Source organism: Pristiophorus japonicus, chromosome 14, assembly GCF_044704955.1.
Source record: "Pristiophorus japonicus isolate sPriJap1 chromosome 14, sPriJap1.hap1, whole genome shotgun sequence".
Classification (NCBI taxonomy): Eukaryota; Metazoa; Chordata; class Chondrichthyes; family Pristiophoridae; genus Pristiophorus; species Pristiophorus japonicus.
Window position 1 is genome coordinate 172,677,626 of NC_091990.1, and position 19,376 is coordinate 172,697,001.

General features: G+C 46.1%; 1 protein-coding gene across 1 annotated transcript in view; it reads right to left on the reverse strand.

Annotated features, from left to right (window-relative positions):
* Window positions 1-216: 216 nt before the first annotated feature.
* Window positions 217-19,376, reverse strand: part of saxo4 (stabilizer of axonemal microtubules 4) — a 187,956-nt gene continuing 168,796 nt past the window's right edge. Inside the window, exon 11 of the mRNA XM_070898673.1 lies at window positions 217-278. The gene's annotated coding sequence lies outside the window, so the exon portion shown is untranslated. The remainder of the gene's footprint in view (window positions 279-19,376) is intronic.

Sequence of the window (19,376 nt, forward strand, 5' to 3'; positions counted from 1 at the left end):
AATCACTGGTGATCATTCACATTCTCTAACAACCTCTATTCAACAGGATCAACAAACATTTAACTAAATACAGAGAAATACAATCATGTTAAAACATTCTTTTTGGGAAACTCTTGTCCCTGAATGTTGAAGGGATGTGTGTGTGTGTGTGTGTGTGTGTGTGAAGAGCGATTGCAAATTGCTGAATACCACATTCTTAAAGTGAGCTTGGGTTCAGGAGATATCGTTTTCTTTCTGCGTCTTCTGAAGAAAAGGTCACTGAGGAAAACCAGCACTATCTGTGGAGAGAAAAAAAAGAGTGCTGTGATTGGGTCCAGAATGCCAAACTTCTTTCCATTTCAGCAATTTAGCTTTTTCTTGAAAGAGCCCAGTATCCGGTTAGCTCAGTTGGTTAGAGCATGGTGCTAATAACACCAATGCCGTGTGTTTGATCCCTGTACAGGCCTTTCCTATGTTTATAAAGGGGTACTGAGGGAATGATCAGCCATGATCTTATTGAATGGTGCTGAAGGGCTGAATGGCCTGCACCTATTTTCTATGTCCTGGACGTAATCATTCTTTTTAATGATCTATTGCAGATGATAATCACACTCTAAATAAAGAAATACTTCTTAGTGTTGCTTCTAAACATTGAATCAATGGCCTTCTAACCTGCTGCCCAGGCATTTCTGAAAGTATTGTTCCAGATATACTTTCTCTAACCAGTTAAGTATCATATATTTCCATAAGGTACTCTTTGAGACAGAATTTTTGAGGCTGAAGGACTCACAACCTATCTACTTGTTACATAAGAACACAAGAAATAGGAGCAGGAGTAGGCCATACGGCCCCTCAAGCCTGCTCCGCCATTTAATACGATAATGGCTGATCCAATCATGGACTCAGCTCCACTTCCCTTCCCCGCTCCCCATAACTCCTTATCCCCTTATCAGTTAAGAAACTGTCTATCTCTGTCTTAAATTTATTCAATGTCCCAGCTTCCACAGCTCTCTGAGGCAGCAAATTCCACAGATTTACAACCCTCTGAGAGAAGAAATTCCTCCTCATCTCAGTTTTAAATGGGCGGCCCCTTATTCTAAGATTATGCCCCCTAGTTCTAGTCTCCCCTGTCAATGTTCTTCATAACTTATCCCTCCAACACCAGGGATCACTCTCATTGATTACACTGCAAATAGCAGAGAATTGTGGCACTGAGAATAATTTATCAAGGGTTAGTTGAATGAAAAATGTTGAGTATTTGGTGTTCAGTTTAATTGGTCATAAGTATAAAGTGTCGGGTAATTTTAAAGCATGTGATGAGTTGACATGGATCGGTGGGGGAGGGGGATTTTCCAGGGGGTCAGCGGCTGCGATAGATGGCGGGTTGGGTGGGAAAGTGTTTTTTCCCCCCCCCAGCGGGTCGGGACCCCCGCTGTCAATCTGTCGCCACACTCCTTTACCAAATATCGCATCTGCCAGCGTTGAGCAGACCTGACACACAGTGGCAGGGGAGGCAACTGAAATCATTAGTGGCCTGTTTACAGCCTTTTGACAATGCTTTTTTTCCCAGCCTTTTGAATTTGACAGGTCGCCCACTGGCCTCCTGCTGTGCCTACACCTTGTCAGTGAAGCTGAGGCAGGAGGTCACTTGCTATTGTTCCAGCTGATGAGCTGACAGCTTCAAATGTCAAGTCAAAGCTCCCGGCTGATTGAGAAATGTGCCCTTAGCCACGAGCTTGGCCATTTCCACTACAGATTCAGAAGGCTGCATATCTTTACACAAGTCTCCATCCAGTCTGACCTCATTACCTCTCCCACCATTGACAGATCGCTTCTCTCATCTCTATTTCACCTGCCATCTATTCCATCAGTATCGGTGCACTTTATACTGTCTCACCTTGGTCCTCAGAATCCCACCATGATCAGCCCCAACACCAGCAGCACCAGGCACACCAGCAACACCAACAACACTGACCTCTGGTTAGACCACACCTGGTGTACTGTGAGCAGTTCTGGGCAGCACGCCTTAGGAAGGAGGGAGTGCAGGGTAGGTTTACCAGAAAGATACCCGGACCTCAAGGGTTAAGTTACGAGGAGAGATTACACAAATTAGGGTTGTATTCCCTAGAATTTAGAAGAATAAGGGGTGACCAGATCGAAGTTTTCAGAATATTAAGGGAAACAGATAGAGTAGATAGGAACTATTCCTGCTGATTGGGGATTCTAGCACTAGGGGGCATAGTCTAAAAATTAGAGCCAGACTTTTCAGGAGTCAAATTAGGAAACACTTCTACACACAAAAGGTGGTAAAAGTTTGGAACTCCCTTCCGCAAACGGTAATTGATGTTAGATCAATCGTCAATTTTAAATCAGAGATTGATAGCTTTTTGTTAACAAAAGGTATTAAGGGATATGGGCCAAAGGCAGAGTTAGATTGCGGATCCGCCATGATCTCATTGAATGGCAGAACAGGCTCGAGGGGCTGAATGGCCTACTCCTGTTCTTATGTTCCTAATCTTCTCTACAATCAACTGATGCTGCACAGGACACAGGGCATCAGTACCCAACCATATTGCTCCCCGGGACACCAGGGATGTCTTCACCATGGCCAGATTTACTTCACTTGATGCTGTACACCCTGGCTGCCATGTGGTGCACCAGGTTAGCACCACACCACATGGGCACCATAAAGCATCCCTGCAATTCCCATCCCAAGCTATTCCTTTCACACTCACCACCATTGCAGTCTGGGGGGGCGGGGGGGAGGGTACCATTGTGTCTCACCATTCACTGCAATTCACTAAGCCACTTCTAATGATGCACAGAAATCTGTCCAAGAAGGCAAAGTGTTGAAAATAACGATTTCATGTTTGACAACACATTAGCAGAAACTCGACATGAAAATTGGTTAAAAGACGCAAGTGCCTACCTTTGTGTGTGGTTAGTTGGTATGATTGGACTAGGATCAGGGTGATTGTGGGGGCGGTTAGTGAGATTGAGTAGTGATAATGTAGCTAGAGAGGAATGGGTGGAGGTGCAAGGTAAGTTGGTGTGAGTAAGGATGTGCAGGAGTAGGGTAGGGAAGGCAGAGTGATGGGGATGTGATGAGTGGCACAGCAGGATGAGGTTGAGTGTGGCTTTGCAGTAACGTTTCATGATCTACTGAGATTATTGAAAGGTTTGCGCCACTGCAGCCAGGTTCTCCTGACCACATCCCTGCTTGTGCCCTCCTCTGCAATATGCAACCAGGCTGTGTTGGTGTCCTGGGGAGGTCCCTTCTGCCTATTGGAAGGGAAGAGAATCTCCCTGCATGCTGTGACGCCCTCCATAAGCATATGGAGAGAGTCATGGGAGAGCCTGGTTGCAGCCGTGCACCTCTGTGCAGTGTTTGTCAGTGTTTGCAGCACCTCAATGCTGTAGAACACTAACAGCACAAATGTCAAAATAAATTTTGCGCATGGTCCCTTTAAGGAAACATGAAGTGACATCAAATGATGTCCTCAAACCTGCTTAATTCAATTGGGGCAGTAAACATGTTGGGCGGGTTTAACAAGCCCAATCAGGGGAAAATCAGTTCACACAGTGGGCTGGATCCAGCAGCAAGGCCGCGACATAAGAACATAAGAAATAGGAGCAGGAGTAGGCCATTTGGCCCCTCGAGCCTGCTCCGCCATTTAATAAGACCTTGGCTGATCTGATCTTGGGCTCAGCTCCACTTTCCTGCCGCTCCCCATAATCCTTCACTCCCTTAGCGTTCAAAAATCTGGTCCAGACCAGGGGTCACAGTCTAAGGATAAGGGATAAGCCATTTAGGACCGAGATGAGGAGAAACTTCTTCACTCAGAGAATTGTGAACCTGTGGAATTCTCTACCACAGAAAGTTGTTGCGGCCAGTTCGTTAGATATATTCAAAAGGGAGTTAGATGTGGCCCTGATGGCTAAAAGGATCAAGGGGTATGGAGAGAAAGCAGGAATGGGGTACTGAAGTTGCATGATCAGCCATGATCATATTGAATGGTGGTGTAGGCTCGAAGGGCCGAATGGCTTACTCCTGCACCTATTTTCTATGTTTCTATGTTTCTATCTCCACCTTAAATATATTCAATGACCCAGCCTCCACAGCTCTCTGGGGCTGAGAATTCCACAGGTTTACGACCCTCTGAGAGAAGAAATTCCTACTCATCTCAGTTCTAAATGGGCGACCCCTTATTCTATGCCCCCTAGTTCTAGATTCCCCCATGAGTGGAAACATCCTCTCTGCATTTACTTGTTGAGCACCCTCAGTATCTTATATGTTTCAATAAGATCACCTCTCATTCTTCTAAATGCCAATGAGTATAGACTCAACCTGCTCAATCTTTTTTCATAAGTCAAGCCCTTCATCTCCGGAATCAACCTAGTGAACCTTCTCTGAACTGCCTCCAATACAAGTATATCCCTCCTTAAATAACGAGACCAAAAGTGTACGCAGTACTCCAGGTGTGGTATCACCAATACCCTGTACAGTTGTAACGGGACTTCCCTGCTTTTATACTCCATCCTCCTTGCGATAAAGGCCAACATTCCATTTGTCTTCCTGATTATTTGCTGTATCTGCATACTAACCTTTTGTGCTTCATGCACAAGGACCCCCAGGTCCCTCTGTACTGCACCCACCAGGGATCCCACCACTCACATCGCCCACCATTGACCTGCCAAGGAAGGGAAAATCTCGGCCATCGTGGCAGAATACTGCAGGATGTTGATAGAAGAGACGAGGGTAGCGGGATGGTACAGTACGTGAGTAGAGTAGTTCAGGATGGCAAGAAATTGCTGAGTTCAAATGGACCAAAGTGATGAGGTACTGGGAAGAGACAAGGAGGAAAAATCCAAGGAAGAGTCAAGCTGGGCTGTTCTTATGAATCTAACTTTGGCTGGCAACAGAGTGATGCTTGCAGTGGCTTGAGAGTAGGTCTCCCACCTGTGTTCATTTGCTGAGGAAGATTGTGGCACAGAGAGATTTAACGATGAAAAATAAGTAATACATTTAATAATATGGTGTAACATCAGACCAATTCTAAATCATAGGTTCAATCGTATGTTATGCACAGGTGTTCAAAGTGACACTCTGGTCAGTATGTTGTTACTTCAATTTTCCTTACACTGTGAGGGGTCATTTCACCCACCAGGAGAATGTATCGGTAATTCAGAGGTATATTCCCCATGATTTTCTATCTAGAATGAAATAGTAAATTGAAGGGGTAAGTGGCAGAAGCCCACCTTGCTCTGGCTTGCACTGTCAGCAGGAAGGAATTAATGCAGGTAAGGCACTTCTCTACAGAAAGAAAATCAGAGAGTTGGTGGTATCAAGAGTAGCACTGGATGCAGAACGTTAAACTGTTGTTTGTCTAGAACATAAGAACATAAGAATTAGGAACAGGAGTAGGCCATCTAGCCCCTCGAGCCTGCTCCGCCATTCAACGAGATCATGGCTGATCTGGCCGTGGACTCAGCTCCACTTACCCGCCCGCTCCCCGTAACCCTTAATTCCCTTACTGGCTAAAAATCTATCTATCTGTGATTTGAATACATTCAATGAGCTAGCCTCAACTGCTTCCTTGGGCAGAGAATTCCACAGATTCATAACCCTCTGGGAGAAGAAATTCCTTCTCAACTCGGTTTTAACTTGGCTCCCCCATATTTTGAGGCTGTGCCCCCTAGTTCTAGTCTCCCCCAATCAGTGGAAACAACCTCTCTGCCTCTATCTTGTCGAACCCTTCATTATTTTAAATGTTTCTGGAAGATCACCCCTCATCCTTCTGAACTCCAACGAGTAAAGACCCAGTCTGCTCAATCTATCATCATAAGGTAACCCCCTCATCTCCGGAATCAGCCTAGTGAGTCATCTCTGTACCCCCTCCAAAGCTAGTATATCCTTCCTTAAGTAAGGTGACCAAAACTGCACGCAGTACTCCAGGTGCTGTCTCACTAATACCCTATACAGTTGCAGCAGGACCTCCATGCTTTTGTACTCCATCCCTCTCGCAATGAAGGCCAACATTCCATTCGCCTTCCTGATTACCTGCTGCATCTGCAAACTAACTTTTTGGGATTCATGCACAAGGACTCCCAGGTCCCTCTGCACTGCAGCATGTTGTAATTTCTCCCCATTCAAATAATATTCCCTTTTACTGTTTTTTTCCCCAAGGTGGATGACCTCACATTTTCTGACATTGTATTCCATCTGCCAAACCTTAGCCCGTTCGCTTAACCTATCTAAATCTCTTTGCAGCCTCTCTGTGTCCTCTACACAACCCGCTTTCCCACTAATCTTTGTGTCATCTGCAAATTTTGTTACACTACACTTTGTCCCCTCTTCCAGATCATCTATGTATATTGTAAACAGTTGTGGTCCCAGCACCGATCCCTGTGGCACACCACTAACCACCGATTTCCAACCTGAAAAGGACCCATTTATCCCGACTCTCTGCTTTCTGTTAGCCAGCCAATTCTCTATCCATGCTCACACATTTCCTCTGACTCTGCGTACCTTTATCTTCTGCAGTAACCTTTTGTGTGGCACCTTATCGAATGCCTTTTGGAAATCTAAATACACCACATCCATCGGTACACCTCTATCCACCATGCTCGTTATATCCTCAAAGAATTCCAGTAAATTAGTTAAACATGATTTCCCCTTCATGAATCCATGTTGCGTCTGCTTGATTGCACTATTGCTATCTAGATGTCCCACTATTTCTTCCTTAATGATAGCTTCAAGCATTTTCCCCACTACAGATGTTAAACTAACCGGACTATAGTTACCTGCCTTTTGTCTGCCCCCTTTTTTAAACAGAGGCGTTACAATCCGCTGGTACCTCCCCAGAGTCCAAAAAATTTTGGTAGATTATAACGAATGCATCTGCTATAACTTCTGCCATGTCTTTTAATACCCTGGATGCATTTCATCCGGACCAGGGGACTTGTCTACCTTAAGTCCGATTAGCCTATCCAGCACTACCTCCCCAGTGATAGTGATTATCTCAAGGTCCTCCCTTCCCACATTCCCGTGACCAGCAATTTTTGGCATGGTTTTCGTGTCTACCGCTGTGAAGACCGAAGCAAAATAATTGTTTAAGGTCTCAGCCATTTCCACATTTCCCATTATTAAATCCCCCTTCTCATCTTCTAAGGGACCAACATTTACTTTAGTCACTCTTTTCCGTTTTATAGTTTTATATTAAAGGTCTATTAAAGCTGTGCAGTTTACGTAGCTAAGCCAAGATAAATTCGGGGTCACATCTAGACATACACATACATACCAAATATGCAGCTAAATCATGGTACATGCAAGGTGACTCAGCACTCATAAATATCTATGCAATTATAGACGTTTTTGTACAGTTGGGTGGCCCTGTGTGTAAATGAAGTTGAGGTTACTCCAAGTTCCGGCCTGCTCCGATTGTGCTCGCAGGCCGGGGGCCACGCTGACTGCGATATTGCGATATGTGTGCGCACTAGGTCCGTGCAGCAGAGCTGATCTCCAGTCACCTTGGTTAACCCTTGCCACTGGACCAAGACCTAGCTCTGTCAAGCCCGTGTGGTGGCTGGTGTGCAACGGCCACCCCACGTTAAAAAAATCCACGCACGGGCATCTTCCACCCTTCAGGATGTAGTTCGGGATCTCGAATAATAGGTCCTTCATTGAAGCACCTGTGAACTTTTTGCCATGGAAGCAAGTCATCCTCGAAGGACTGCCTTTGATGATGACTCCAAGTCAGCTGGCTGAAGGTCAAATATTGAAGACTCAGTGCAGACGTCTGTTTTACATTTATTTCGATGTGAGATATTGTCATGTATCTTATAATATTATATATAACTGTATCCTAACATGCTATACATGACTGTAATAAGATATGACCTGTAACCACCAGCATACCTTACCACCAGGGGTGCACTTGCAAGAGACAGGTATATAAGGACAGGTCTCAGGCAAGTGCAGCATTCCAGAGCTGTGAAATAAAAGGTACAGGTCCAGAGTGACCTTGACTTCACTACATGCCTCGTGTGAATCTGTACTGAGGAGACAGGACTTTACAGTGGCGACGGGTTACGGGATTACAGAATCCACAGAATGGCGAACAACGGATCAGATAAAAAGTACAATGCGGAAGACAATTGGGAGGACTTTATAGAAAAGCTCCAGCAAAGCTTTGTAACCAAAGACTGGTTAGGCGACGATAAGGCAGACAAGAGAAGAGCCCATCTCTTGACCAGCTGTGGCTCGAAAACATACGCTTTAATGAAAGATCTGTTGGCACCGGAGAAACCAGCAAGCAAGTCGTTTGAAGAATTGAGCACACTGGTAAGAGACCACCTGAAGCCAGCGAGCAGCCTACACATGGCCAGAGACAGGTTCTACAACTACAGACGCTGTGTGGGCCAGAGCATACCCGACTTTGTGGCGGAACTTCGGAGGTTGGCTAGTTTATGTGAGTTCTCCGATGAATTGAGGAGAGAAATGCTGAGAGACTTTTTCATTGAAGGAATAGGCCACACAGGCATGAACCTGACCTTAGAGGCAGCAGCACTGGTTGCACAGACATTCTTGGTAGGGGAAGAAGAAACGAGGTTGATTTACAATGAGGTACGACAACTAACGAAATATCGGAACAAGATGTTCACAGCACTAAACAAGCTGCTTCCCCCACACACAGACAAAACCAGGAGAACAGGCTCTCGACAGCAGGCAGAAGCCATCAAGCTGCTACCCCCACACACAGACAAAACCGGGAGAACAGGCTCTCGACAGCAGGCAGAAGCCATCAAGGGCCACAGGAACGGCCGTTCACACCTCATCAACCCACAATGCGAGCAATCAACTACAAACTGAGAGAAGCTCAAGAGAGATCAGCCAGACGCAGCTCATTCTTTGGGAACTCTTTAAACAATAGAACAGGTCTGTGTTGGAGGTGTGGGGGTGGGCACTCATCAAGGGGATGTCGATGTCAGCAGGCTGTTTGCAGGAACTGTGAACATATACAGGCCATTTGGCCCGCCTGTGCAAAAAAATAGCAGCTCGGCTGGTATACGAATCAGATGGGTCGGAAAGCGGACCAGAAGATGGTGGGGACAGTACCCGGGACACCGATGTACAGCGGGTCAACACGATCAATGGCCGCTGCTCCTACAACAGGACGCCTCCTATAATGATGAGGGTCCTACTCAACGGGATATCTGTCAACATGGAGCTGGACACAGGAGCGAGTCAATCTCTCATGGGCGCTCAACAATTTGAACAACTGTGGCCGCATAAAAGAGACAGACCAAAACTCACAAGGGTCGACACCACACTAAGGACCTATACCAAAGAAATCGTACCAGTCCTTGGCAGCGCCATGCTCTCTGTCACACACAAAGGGACAGTGAACCGACTTCCCCTGTGGATTGTCCCCGGAGACCCCCCAGCAATGCTGGGGAGAAGCTGGCTGGCAAAACTAAACTGGAAATGGGATGATGTCCATGCCATGTCATTAGAGGAACGGACCTCCTGCTCAACAGTTATAAAGCGATTTGAACATCTCTTTCAGCCAGGTGTGGGCACTTTCAAAGGGGCCAAAGTCAAAATCTATATCACACAGGATGCTAGACCGGTCCATCACAAGGCCAGAGCTGTACCCTATGTGATGAGGGAAAAGATTGAACACGAACTAGACAGGCTTCTATGGGAAGGCATTATATCACCTGTGGAATTTAGCGACTGGGTAAGTCCTGTCGTCCTAGTCATGAAGCCTGATGGATCCGTACGAATCTGTAGGGACTACAAATCTACCATAAACAGAGTCTCCCTATAGCAATACCTGCTGCCCAGAGCGGAGGACTTATTTGCCACATTGGTTGGAGGTAAACTTTTCTCAAAATTAGACCTCACATCTGCGTATATGACGCAAGAATTGACCGAGGAATCCAAGCTACTCACCACCATCAACACACATCGATGCCCATTCGGCATCAGGTCGGCAGCTGCCATATTCCAGCGCAACATGGAGAGTCTGCTCAAGTCCATCCCGGGGACGGTTGTATTTCAAGACGACATACTTATCATGGGCAGGGACACCGACTCCCATCTCCGTAATTTGGAGGAAGTACTAAAGCGGTTGGATCAGGTAGTCCTACAAGTCAGGAAATCCAAGTGCCTGTTTCTCGCACCCGAGGTTGAATTTTTGGGCAGAAGGATTGCCACTGATGGAATCCGCCCAACAGAGTCCAAAACAGAAGCAATTTGCCTAGCATCCAGGCCCCGGAATGTCTCAGAACTGCGCGCCTTTCTCGGGCTACTCAATTACTTTGGGAACTTTATGCAGAACTTAAGCATGCTGCTGGAGCCTCTCCACGTGCTACTCAGGAAGGGGTGTGATTGGTTTTGGGGGGACGCCCAGGAACGCGCCTTCAATAAGGCACGCAACCCACTGTGTTCCAACAGTGTTTTGACTTTCTTTGACCCAGGTAAAAAGCTAGTTCTCACATGCGATGCGTCAGCGTACGGGGTCGGGTGCGTTTTGCAACATGTCAATAGTGCGGGCAAATTGCAACCTATAGCTTATGCCACCAGATCACTTTCGCGGGCAGAGCGCGGGTACGGAATGGTAGAGAAGGAGGCACTCGCGTGCGTGTATGGTGTCAAAAAGATGCACCAATACTTTTTCGGGGCCAAATTCGCATTAGAAACCGACCACAAGCCCTTCACGTCCCTCCTATCCGAGAGCAAGGCAATAAATGCCAACGCCTCGGCGCGAATTCAACGGTGGGCACTCATGCTGGCGTCCTACGACTACACAATAAGGCACAGACCAGGCACAGACAACTGTGCCGACGCGCTCAGCAGGCTACCCCTGGTGACCACGGAAGGGTCTGACGAACAAGACTGTGAGATAGTCATGGCAATCAATGCCTTTGAGTTCACAGGTTTGCACATGACGGCTCGCCAAATCAGAGCCTGGACGGCCAGCGACCCCACATTATCCTTAGTAAAAAGATGTGTCCTAACCGGTGACTGGGCAGAGGCTCGTGATGCCTGCCCCGAGGAATTAAAACCCTTTCACAGGTGCATGCATGAGCTATCACTACAAGCAGACTGCCTGATGTGGGGCAGCTGAGTAGTCATGCCTCTGCGAGGCAGAGAGGCATTTGTCCGGGAGTTCCACCGCGAGCACCCGGGGATCGTTCTCATGAAGGCCATAACCAGATCCCACGTCTGGTGGCCTGGTATTTATGCGGACTTGGAGCTCTGCGTCTGAAGGTGCACCATTTGTGCCCAACTCAGCAATGCCCCCAGGAAGGCTCCACTGAGCCCCTGGCCTACCAAACCGTGGTCGCAGGTGCACGTAGACTAAGCGGGCCCATTCATGGGCAAAATGTTCCTCGTAGTTGTAGATGCATTTGCAAAGTGGATCGAATGCACCATTTTAAACTCGAGCACAACCTCCATCACTGTGGAGAGCCTCGCAACCATGTTTGCAACGCACGGAATCCCTGACATATTGGTCAGTGACAATGGTCCGTGCTTCACCAGTGCAGAATTCCAAGACTGTATAATTGACCACGGCATAAATAACGTCAAGACGGCACCGTTAAAGCCGGCCTCCAACGACCAGGCGGAGAGAGCAGTGCAAATCATTAAACAAGGCATGCTTAAAATCCAAGGTCCCATGCTGCAGGGTCACCTGTCGCGACTGCTGCTGGCATACAGATCTCGTCCGCACTCATTGACTGGGATTCCCCCCGCGCAACTGTTGATGAAAAGGACTTTAAAAACAAGGCTCTCATCCTCCCAGACTTGCACGAAATCGTTGAGGCGAAGCGCCGTAAGCTGACTGAGTACCATGACAGAAATTCGAGGGGGAGATGGAATGAGATAGGGGACAAAGTGTTTGCAATAAACTATGGCAGGGGTCCCAAATGGCTTGCAGGGACAGTAACGGGCAAGGAAGGAAACAGGCTACTGGTAGTACAAATGGACAATGGCAAAACCTGCCGGAGGCATGTAGACCAAGTCAAAAGCAGATTTACCAACAACACTGCGTAACCAGAGGCAGAGTACAATGTGGAACTCGCACCACAGCTGGTGGACAGACAGAGGGAACAACCTGAGGAAAAGGCAATCCCAACAGACAGCCCAGGCGAGTCAACAACAATCACACTAATCAAAACAGACAGCCCAGGCGAGATACCAGCAACCACACCCAAAGAAAAACAGACACCAAGGCAAACAACTGAACCACAACTCAGACGCTCCACGCGAGAGCGTAGACCACCTGAGAGACTGAACGTGTAAAGACAATAAGACCTTGGGGGAGGGTGATGTCATGTACCTTACATTATTATATATAACTGTATCCTAACATGCTATACATGACTGTAATAAGATATGACCTGTAACCACCAGCATACCTTACCACCAGGGGTGCACTTGCAAGAGACAGGTAAATAAGGGCAGGTCTCAGGCAAGTGCAGCATTCCAGAGCTGTGAAATAAAGGTGCAGGTCCAGAGTGACCTTGACTTCACTACATGCCTCGTGTGAATCTGTACTGAGGGGATAGGACTTTACAGATATTATGCTCGAAATGACAATAGCTGAGTTATGTCATAAGAGTGCATTGGGATAGAGATGCCACTTTGGGTGCAATCAGCAAACCGGATGAAAATTGCTCTTGAAATTGCGCTGTTTCTCCAATTATGGTTCAAATTTCTCCCAAATACATTTACATAATCACAAATGTAAAATCTTCCATGAACCATACTCAATCGGTCAATGTAATGGAACGTAATTGTTTTGCATTAAAAAATATTCCTTGATATATTTAAGGATGGTAACCTTGTACAGTTTTATTGACGCAGTGGGGTTTATCCACAAAAAATAATCATTTTTTAGAAAGAGTGTCCAATCCTCCACCTGTGAGTAAACTGATTTTAAATCACTGAAAATGATTTTTTTTAAACTATACTGAACCATTTACTAGTTTTATTGATGTACACTAGTCAGTTCCTTAGTAAATAAAATTTAAAAAATGTTAATATGTAAAAACGTTTGCAATGTGCCTACTGGTGCCTGTGTGCTTAAAAAAATGAGCTCAATTTGAAAAGCCTCCACGAGCGGTCGTAAACAGGCGCTTTCGGGAGAAACTCGTTTTCCTCATTATTCCGAACTGGGGGTGTGGCCAGTTTTGTGGTGGCACCTGCTCCACAATAACATGCGGGCTGTGATCCTTACCAGCAGATCCATTACAGACCCATTCCATGTCCGAACCGGGGTCAAACAGGGCTGCGTCATCGCTCCAACCCTCTTCTCAATCATCGTCACTGTCATGCTCCACCTCACAGTCAGCAAGCTCCCCGCTGGAGTGGAACTAAACTACAGAACCAGTGGGAAGCTGTTTAACCTACTCCGCCTCCAGACCAGGTCCAAGACCACCCAAACCTCTGCCGTTGAGTTGCAGTACGCGGACGATGTCTGCGTCTAAGCACATTCTGAGGCTGAACTCCAGGATATAGTCGGTGTATTCACCGAGGCATATGAAAGCATGGGTCTTACGCTTAACATCCGTAAGACAAAGGTCCCCCACCAGCCTGTCCTCGCCACGCAGCACTACCCCCCAGTCATCAAGATTCATGGTGCAGCCCTCGATAACGTGAAGCCTCTTGTCAACAAAGGCAGACATTGATGAGGAGATTCAACATTGCCTCCAGTGCGCCAGTGCAGTTTTCGGCCGCCTGAGGAAAAGAGTGTGAAAAGACCAGGCCCTCAAATCCAGCACCAAGCTCATGGTCTACAGGGCTGTCGTAATTCCCACCCTCCTGTATGGATCTGAGGCATGGACGACTTACAGAAGACACATTAAGGAGATATATCACCAACGACGTCTTCGCAAGATCCTGCAAATCCCCGAGGAGGACAGACACACTAACATCAGTGTCCTCGCCCAGGCTAACATCCCCAGCATTGAAGCGCTAACCACACTTGATCAGCTTCGCTGGGCAGGCCACATGGTTCGCATGACAGACACGCGACTCCCGAAGCAACTGCTCTATGCGGAGCTCCTTCACGGCAAACAAGCCAAAGGTGGGCAGCAGAAACGTTACAAGGACACACACAAAGCTTCCCTGGTGAAATGCGACATCACCACTGGCCGGAGACCGCCCGAGGTGGAGAAAGTGCATCCGGGAGGGCGTTGAGCTCTTCGAATCTCAACGCTGCGAGCGTGAAGAGGTCAAGCGCAGGCAGCGGAAGGAGCGTGCGGCAAACCAGTCCCACCTCCCCCTTCCCCCGACAAATATCTGTCCCATCTGTGACAGGGTCTGTGGCTCTCGTGTTGGACTGTTCAGCCACCAAAGAACTTACTTTAGGAGTGGAGGCAAGTCTTCCTCGATTCCGAGGGACTGCCTATAATGATGGGGCCGGCTTCCAGCACAACGTGTTTTAAACCAGCGTTAATGACTGCAGAAACTCGATTTATGCTTGATGTAACATGCGTTTAAAATTCTGCGATCTTTCGTGCTGCTTTTTTCGAATTCAGCTGGATTTATTTTTAATTTTTCATTCACAGGATGTGGGCGTCGCTGCCAAGGCCAGCATTTACTGCCCATCACAAGTGCGCTGATTGCACTGATAAAACCAACACAAACTAGCAGAAAGTCGAGGCTATTAAGGTTTCATTCATTATTATCACCAAAAATTATTTTATAGCCTCTTGGGACCTCAACTGCATAAGATAGTGTCAGGCATTCAGAGAGCTATGTCAGGTATTGGGATTCCAGTCTAATCTCTCAATTAATTACCAGAATGATCTCATAGAATGATACAGCACAGTAGGAGGCTTGGAAGAACTATGACATTGAAAGTAGGCATACAGGTACAGCAGGCGGTGAAGAAGGCAAATGGCATGTTGGCCTTCATAGCGAGAGGAATTGAGTATAGGAGCGAGGAGGTCTTACTGCAGTTGTACAGGGCCTTGGTGAAGCCACACCTTGAATATTGTGCGCAGTTTTGGTCTCCTAATCTGAGGAAGGACATTCTTGCTATTGAAGGAGTGCAGCGAAGGTTCACCAGACTGATTCCCAAGATGGCAGGACTGACATATGAAGAAAGACTGGATCGACTAGGCTTATATTCACTGGAATTTAGAAGAATGAGAGAGGATCTCATAGAAACATATAAAATTCTGATGGGATTGGACAGGTTAGATGCAGGAAGAATGTTTCCGATGTTGGGGAAGTCCAGAACCAGGGGTCACAGTCTAAAGATAAGGGGTAAGCCAGTTAGGACCGAGATGAGGAAAAACTTCAGAGAATTGTGAACCTGTGGAATTCTGTACCACAGAAAGTTGTTGAGGCCAGTTTGTTGGATATATTCAAAAGAGAGTTAGATGTGGCCCTTACAGCTAAAGGGATCAAGGGGTATGGAGCGAAAGCAAGAATGGAGTACTGAAGTTGCATGATCAGCCATGATCATATTGAATGGTGGTGCAGGCTCAAAGGGCCGAATGGCCTACTCCTGCACCTAATTTCTATGTTTCTATGTTTCTATTATCTGAATGGTGACAGATTAGGAAAAGGGGTGGTGCAACGCGACCTGGGTGTCATGGTACATTAGTCATTGAAGGTTGGCATGCAGGTACAGCAGGCGGTTAAGAAAGCAAATGGCATGTTGGCCTTCATAGCGAGGGGATTTGAGTACAGGGGCAGGGAGGTCTTGCTGCAGTTGTACAGGGCCTTGGTGAGGCCACACCTGGAGTATTGTGTACAGTTTTGATCTCCTAACTTGAGGAAGGACATTCTTGCTATTGAGGGAGTGCAGCGAAGGTTCACCAGATTGATTCCCAGGATGGCAGGACTGACCTATCAAGAAAGACTGGATCAACTGGGCTTGTATTCACTAGCGTTCAGAGGAATGAGAGGGGACTTCATAGAAACGTTTAGAATTCTGATGGGTTCAGACAGGTTAGATGCAGGAAGAATGTTCCCAATGTTGGGGAAGTCCAGAACCAGGGGTCACAGTCTGAGGATAAGGGGTAAGCCATTTAGGACCGAGATGAGGAGAAACTTCTTCACCCAGAGAGTGGTGAACCTCTGGAATTCTCTACCTCAGAAAGTTGTTGAGGCCAATTCACTAAATATATTCAAAAAGGAGTTAGATGTAGTCCTTACTACTAGTGGGATCAAGGGGTATGGCGAGAAAGCAGGAATGGGGTACTGAAGTTGCATGTTCAGCCATGAACTCATTGAATGGCGGTGCAGGCTAGAAGGGCTGAATGGCCTACTCCTGCATCTAATTTCTATGTTTCTATGTTTCTATGACATATGGAATAAAGGACCCCACAGTGTACCGTGAAGGATCAAACCTTCCGCGCAAAGAGTGGACAACCATCAACCGCCTCAGAACTGGTCATGGTCGATGCTGCCACCTTCTCCAGAGATGGAAGATTAAAGCCGCCCCATCATGCGACTGTGGAGCTCCTAATCAGACCCTGGAGCACATAACTGAGCACTGCCCTCAGAGGGAATTTTCAGGCAACCTACAAGATATCCACGCTGTTACAATGGAAGAAAAAGAAAAGACTTGCATTTATATAGCAACTTGCACAACCTCAGGACGTCCCAAAGCGTTTTACAGCCAATGAAGTACTTTTGAAGTGTAGTCACTGTTGTAATGGAGCAAAGAACAAAAGGGAAGGACTGTGGTAGGGTGGAAGGCAGGAGTGATTTAAATGCCAACAGAGATGATAGTGCGAGGCAAAAAGGGGTGACCATGGGACAAGTGAAGAAATGCATCGAGAGGTGCTGTAAATGGCAAAAGCAGCACCTGCTCTCTGAAAAAATGCGAGCAGTGGTTATGATCTGAAATTGTTGAACTCGATATTGAATGCAGATGGCTGTAAAATGCCTAATCAAAAGATGAGATGCTGTTCCTCGAGCTTCCATAATAGATGGAAAATCACAGGCTAGAGTTGTGCAATTGCCAGTACACCAGGAGCACTGAAGTGGAAGTTTGCCCTTTAACGCACTATTAGTGAGTTTGCTGGTGCATATACCATCCCTAATAAGCATGAATTTCTATAAATAAATAAAGTTACCTCTAAAATGTTCAAAAGTTCATTCTTTACACACTTGACAAGCTTTTATATATATTCGGGCCCGACTTTCCAACCCATTAAATGAATGTATGTATATAAGTCTCCCTAGGCTGACACTTCAGTGCAGTGCTGAAGGAGTGCTGCACAGTCGGAGGTGCCGTTTGTCGGATGAGACGTTAAACCAAGGCCCCAGTCTGCCCTCTCAAGTGGATGTAAAAGATCCCATGGCACTGTTTCGAAGAAGAGCAGGGGAGTTATCCCCGGTGTCCTGGCCTTTATCCCTCATCCAATATAACAAAAAAACAGATAATCTGGTCATTATCACATTGCTGTTTGTGAGAGCTTGCTTGTGCACAAATTGGCTGCCATGTTTCCTACATTACGCACCTTGGCGGCCGGCATGGACACGATGGGCCAAAGTGGCCTTCTTCTGTGCGGTAAATTTCTATTCTATGATTCCAACAGTGACTAAACTTCAAAAAGTACTTCTTCGGCTGTAAAGAGCTTTGAGACATCCGGTGGTCGTGAAAGGCGCTATATAAATCCAAGTCTTTCTTTCTTTCTTTCTTCCTTCCTTCCTTCCTTGCTTCCTCAAAAATGGATCCGGAGAGCAAAATTTCTTAACTTGGCATCATCCTGTGGAAATAAGTCTCTATGGCTTTAATGTCCTTTCTATAATGAGCCACCCAAAACTACACACAGTGCTTTAACTGTGGTGGCCTAATTAATGTTTCATATAAATTAAGCTTTACTTCTTTATTTTTTATTCTTTTACTCTGTGGGGTGAATTTCCACGGTTACCGCTGGGCAGAAAACGGGCATTTTACACCCAACCACTGGAAATTAAAATCTGGTGGTAAGAGTGAAAATGTGCCTCTATTTATAAAAACCTAAATGCTATTCGCTTTTTTTGTGTTACTTTAACCACCTGTGTTTGTACTTTATGGGAATGATGTATTTGAACCATTCGGTTCATCCAAACCCTTTGGTCTCCTTCCATTAAATGTATACTTCCAATTATTGTTTTTTCTTCCAAAATCTGCCACCTCGCCCTTATCCACATTAAATTGCAACTGCCACCTGCCTGCCCATTCTGCTAACCCGTCTACGTCTTCTGAACTCTTTTCTTACAGCCCTCTTCTTTTTTACTGTCAGCAAACAAACATATTGTTCCAAAGAGGCAGGTTGTTATGATCTGGAATGCACCTGAAAGGGTAGTGGAAGGAGATTCAATAATAACTTTCAACATTTTGAAATTGTGTTCTCTATAGACACGTCCATCTATATGTATCGAGAACAAAAGTACACACAGCACTGACCTCTGGAGTGTACCACTTCCAACCCTTCTCTAGTCTGAGCAACTTAGCCAAACTCTTTGCTCCTGTCTAGCAACCAACTTTCTGTCCACGCTGCTACATTTCCTCTGATACAATAAGCCTGAAATTGTCGAACAAGCCTAAGGCATCTTCTGAATATCCACATCTACTACAATCCCATTATCTACACAATCAGCCATCTCTTCAAAAAACTCCATTAACTTTGTCAAACACAACTGGTCTTGAGCAAATCTATGCCAGCGGCTTTCATTAACCAATGCATTTCTAAATGATTACCAATTTGATCTTGAATTACAGATTGTTCACAATTGATGTTAAATAGAAACATAGAAAATAGGTGCAGGAGTAGGCCATTCGGCCCTTCGAGCCTGCACCACCATTCAATATGATCATGGCTGATCATGCAACTTCAGTATCCCATTCCTGCTTTCTCTCCATACCCCTTGATCCCTTTAGCCGTAAGGGCCACATCTAACTCCCTTTTGAATATATCTAACGAACTGGCCTCAACAACTTTCTTTGGTAGAGAATTCCACAGGTTCACTAACTGGTCAATAGATTACTGGTTTATCCTTTGCTACCATTCTGAGACAGTTTGTTACATCAGCCACTTTCCAGTCTCACTGCACAAATTGCATATTTAAGGAAGATTGAAAAATTATGAGCGGAACCTCTGCTGTCTCATCCTAGACTTCTTTTAACAGCCATGGGGTCATGCCATAAGAGCCCGGTGATCTATCCACTCGAGTTCTGAGACTTTTTTCAGAACCAATTCTTTTTCTACAGTTATCTCTATCAATTGTTCCATATTCTCCTCTAGGTTACTTCCACTCATAACAATTTTTTTGTATAAGGCGATGCAACATATTTAATGAATATATCTGCCATACCTTCATCCTCCACAATTAGCTTCCCTCCTCCTTCATCCCTGAGCCGTTCTACCTTCTCTTT